The 5,210-nt window shown below is 28.4% G+C and overlaps 1 long non-coding RNA gene across 1 annotated transcript in view; it reads left to right on the forward strand.

The window, feature by feature from the left end:
• Nucleotides 1–497: 497 nt before the first annotated feature.
• LOC117174818 overlaps nt 498–5,210 on the forward strand; it is a 16,884-nt gene continuing 12,171 nt past the window's right edge. The window contains exon 1 of the long non-coding RNA XR_004467373.1: nt 498–929. This is a non-coding gene — a long non-coding RNA (uncharacterized LOC117174818). The remainder of the gene's footprint in view (nt 930–5,210) is intronic.

Raw genomic sequence — 5,210 nt, forward strand, 5'->3', positions numbered from 1 at the left:
AAACGCATCCACGGAAGAATCAAATACGCTCATATGCAAATTCATATTTTAACAATGCAATTCAAGTCAAATAAATAAAAATCCAGACTATTTTTTTTTGTGTCAATGTTATTATTTAATTGAATCGCGAAAATTCCATTTCACTTAGATTCACCGAATAATAAGGAACGATTTTGACTAATCAGTACCAGTGTTTCTAATTCAGATTCCGGCCATCTTGAATCTTGTCAATTTTAAAATTCTGTTAATTATTTTGTCAAATGTTGAACGTTATTCTAAAATTTAGAATTAATTTACAATTTTAAATATTAACTGCTTAATTTTATATTGAAATAAATCAAAATCTCCAAATAATCCCGATTGGAAAATCCTCGTTTGAATTTTTACTTCCGTTTTGGGTTGCGTTGGCAGGTTGGCAGCATTGGACAGAATAGTTGGAGAAAGAGGAGAACTCGTAAACAAGTCTAAACGTGCCAATTTCTTGCCGGTCGAGCTCTTGTTCTTAGGCTTAAAAATTATAATTTACATAGCGTCTCATTGAAATTTGATCAAATTAATATTTCTTTCTAAAATATTGTTCAAGTTGTGTAATAATTTCGTGAAATCCGATGATATTTGTGCTTTATCGTCAATGGTGAAGTTTTTGACGGTTACATTTTGCAAAGTGTTTACACAAAAATGGGAGCAAGAACGTGTTTGCTAGAAATTTTGTGTCATTTTGATTACAAAAATCCGGAAATACTGCGTGTCAGTTTGAGAAATTTGTGGCTAAATTGATTTTTCTAGAAATTTTGTATATTTTTGGTGACCTTCAGTCGTGTGCTTCGTTTCTTTTTTTTTCTACAACATTTCTAGCAATTCTGGAACCGCTTTATCTTGAGATTCAGGATAAATGATGAGATTAAAAGAAAATAGTCTGTTCAAAATAAGTAAGTACACACAAAAAATACTTCATGATAGTCTCCCCGGACAGAGCATGAAAAATTAGCAAATTATTATCATTTAATTTAAATATATGAACATTATTCAGATTTTTCATATCTACATTATACATATATATTATATGATTTTTAGACAGCAAAATCTTGTATTATTACCCTCAGATAGAGGTTTTAATTTATAAAAATAAAATACTGTGTATAATTTACGCCGTACGGCATTTTTTGTTGTATTTTAATTTTGTAGAGATATTTTGTCGAGAATTCAACAACTTCATTGACAATTTAACTTGTTAAAATTAATTTGGCTTGAAAACTCAACAATTTAATTGACATTTTTTTCTATCATGACTAAAAAATTTCGTTTTCTCAAGATTTGTACTATTTTGTTGAATAATAATCTTCTTGGTTTAAAAATTTAGTTCCTTTTGTAGAAATTTTATCTTTTTTTGGTTAGTAATGTAACATTCTGGATAAAAATTAACCTGCTTTGATTGAAATTGTACTTTTTTTTGTAGAAAATTTAGCATGTTTTGTTCAAAATTCGTTTTATTGGCTCGAAAATTCAACAATCTTGTAGAAAATTCAACTGTTTGGTCTAAAATTGAACTAGTTTGTTAAAAATTAATTTCTTTAATTAAAAATTTAACTATTTTCTATTTGTTGAGAAATTGATACTTTTTCATATTTTTTGATATTATTTATTGATAATCTTCTTGGTTGATAATTCCCCGGCTTGCTTGAGAATTTAACTATTTCGTTGAAAATGTATTTAATTTTGTTTAGAATGATCTTTTTTCTTAATAATTGAACTTCCATTTTTTTTTATTAAAGTATTTTTTGCATGAATATTCAAAGGTTTGATTGAAAACGAACTTTTTTAAAATAAAAATTATCTGTCCTATTTTTCGTACGAAGTTGATCTTTCCCAGTTAAAAAATTCAAATAATTTTTTGAGAATGTACGTGATTTGTCGAGAATCCTCATTTTTTATGAATAATTAAATCTTACTGTTTAAAAATTAATCCTTTTTGTTGAGAATTTAACTATTTCATTCAAAGATACTGTTTTACCGGTAATTTAACTATTCCATTTTTGGTCGAAAATTCGTTGTTTTTTTGTTATTGAAAATTTAGCAATTTTGTTGAAAATTCACTTATTTTTTTGTTAAAAAATTTATTTTTGTAACTGAAAGTTTAACTATTATATTTTTGGTAAAAAATGTATCTGTTTTAGATGAAAATTGAATGTATTTTGTTGACAATTTTTCATTTTCGTGTGGAAAGTTTATCTTTTGGATTGAAACTTCTACTATTTGTTAAAAAATTAATTATTTTGGTTAAATGCTCATCATTTTAGATAGAAATTCATGTCTCCGGCTGCAAATGTAACCTATTTTGTTAAAAAAATTTTTAAATTGAAAATTGATTAATTTGGTTAAAGGCTTGTTTTTTGTTGTTGAAAATTCAATTAATTTGATAAAAAATTTATATTTTTGAGGTAAAAATACTTTTTTCCTCTGTTGAAAATAAATTGCTCTAAACAAAAAAATGTAATTCTTCCATTTTTGATTCAAAATTTATGGTTTTGAATTAAAAATTCAAATATTTGGTGAAAAATCAATTATTTTGGTTAAAAGCTCATCATTTTAGATAGAAATTCATGTCTCTGGATGCAGATATAACTATTTTGTTGATAATTCGTTTTTGATTTGAAAATTGATTTATTTAATTTAAAGTTTTTTTTTGTTTATTGAAAATTCAATTCGTTTGGTAAATTCTTTTCTTCTTGGCTAAAAATAAATTTTTTTAAACAAAAAATTAATTCCTTTATTTTTAGTTCAAAATTTATCTTTTTGCATTCAAAACTTAACCAATTGGTTGAAAATGCATTTATTTTACGTATGTTTTAAGTAATTTGTAGATCAACTTTATAAATTTCACAAGATTTCTTCATTGTAAAAGTTTCGAGAGATTTCAAAGTTTTCAACATTTTTGAGGAAATTTCAAGAGATATCACAAATTTTGAAATAATTTTGAAAATTTCAAAGTATTTCAAGCGATTTGTAGGAATTTTACTAGATTTTATAGGGTCTCCAAGGACTTTAAAGATTACGAAAGTTCCAAAGGATTTCAATAACCTTAGGATATTTCACAAAATACCAAAAAGTTTCAAGATTTAAAGCGTTTCCAGGGGTTTGAAAAGAATATTAAAAATATATAAAAGAATTTCAAGATATTGTAGGCAGTGAATAATAAAAAATTAAATTTATCCAAAGTCTGGGGGGTTTATATATGAATTCCACGAAGTTTCAAAAGATTAAAAAAATTTAAACATTTTTCAAGAAAATTTTAAGAATTACCTACTATATTTTAAGATTTAAGGAATTTTATAATTTGTTAAATATTAGAAAGAATATAGTGTATTTGAAAAGATTCTGAGGAATTTTATAAGATTTCAAATAATTTGATAGATTATAGAAAATTTCAAGACATTTAAAAGATTTTAAAGAAATCAAGGTTGTTACAATATTTCAAGGATTCATAGAATTTTAAATTAAATTAAAAGAGATTGTAATATTATCAGGCATATCTTCAGATTTTAATGTATTTAACAAAATTGGAGTGTTTTTCAGGGATTTCAGAGGAATTCAATATAATTAACAGGTTTTTAATACATTTCAACAAACTTAAAAGATTTCAAAGATTTTCAAAAATATATATCAAAGAAATGAAGGAAACCCTGGAAATGTCAGCTAGTTTTGTTGGTCTGGGAAAGTCAGTGAAAAATCAAGGACTTTAATAAATTCCCTGTTGTTTTCAGGGCGTCGGAAATTAAATTTAGATCCCGGAAGTTGGATTTACAACATTGTCATATTGATGTGGGCACTTTTTTTACCAAAAACGTGTAGTAATGCTGGCTTCAGGTGACTTTGGTATGCGAAACTCGGAAACTGTTAGTGGTACCAAATTCTCCTTTGCGCAGGAATTTAGTTCTAATTAAGTGCTCTGGATTTGTGCTATGCAAAAAATCCGGGCACTTTTTTTTTACCAAAAACGTGTGGTAATTCTGACTTCAGGTGACTGGTGTTGTCAAACTCGGAAACTATTAGTGATATCAAGATCTGCTTTGCCCAGGAATTTAGTGCTAAATAAGTGCTAATATATTCTGCAAAAACTAAATTTTTTGCCCGGCAATTTTGATCAAAACATGTAGTAATGCTAGCTTCAGGTAACCCTGCTATGTGAAACAAGGAAACTACTAGTGATATCAAGATCTGCTTTGCGCAGGAATTTCCAAGTTTCACCACACCAGTCACCTGAAGCCAGAATTACTACATGTTTTTGATCAAACTTACCGGGCACAAAATTTAGTTTTTGCTGAATATATTAGCACTAAATTCCGGCGCAAAGCAGATCTTGATATCACTAATAGTTTCCGAGTTTCAAAACATCAGAGTCATCTGAAGCTAGCATTACCACACGTTTTTGGTAAAAAAGTGCCCGGATTTTTTGAATAGCACAAACCAAGATCACTTAATTAGCACGAAATTCCTGCGCAAATGAGAATTTGATACCACTAATAGTTTCCGAGTTTCGCATAGCAGAGTCACCTGAAGCCAGCATTACTACACGTTTTTGGTAAAGAAAAGGCCGGATTTTTTGCAAGGCATAAATCCAGAGCACTTAATTAGTACTAAATTCTTGCGCAAAGCAGATCATGATATCACTAATAGTTTCCGAGTTTCATAACACCAGTCACCTGAAGCCAGTATTACCATATGTTTTTGGTAAAAAAAAAGTGCTCGGATTTTTTGCAAGGAATAAATCCAGAGCACTTAATTAGCACTAAATTCCTGCGCAAAGTTGATCTTGATACCACTAATAGTTTCCGAGTTTAGCATACCAGAGTCACCTGAAGCCAGCATTACTACACGTTTTTGGTAAAGAAAATCCCGGATTTTTTGCAAGGCATAAATCCAGAGCACTTAATTAGTACTAAATTTCTGCGCAAAGCAGATTTTGATATCACTAATAGTTTCTGAGTTTCACAACACCAGTCACCTGAAGCCAGTATTACCATATGTTTTTGGTAAAAAAAAAGTGCTCAGATTTTTTGCAAGGCATAAATCCAGAGCACTTAATTAGCACTAAATTCCTGCGCAAAGTTGATCTTGATACCACTAATAGTTTCCGAGTTTCGCATACCAGAGTCACCTGAAGCCAGCATTACTACACGTTTTTGGTAAAAAAAAGTGCCCGGATTTTTTGC

The sequence above is a fragment of the Belonocnema kinseyi genome, chromosome 6 (genome assembly GCF_010883055.1).
Source record: "Belonocnema kinseyi isolate 2016_QV_RU_SX_M_011 chromosome 6, B_treatae_v1, whole genome shotgun sequence".
Classification (NCBI taxonomy): Eukaryota; Metazoa; Arthropoda; class Insecta; order Hymenoptera; family Cynipidae; genus Belonocnema; species Belonocnema kinseyi.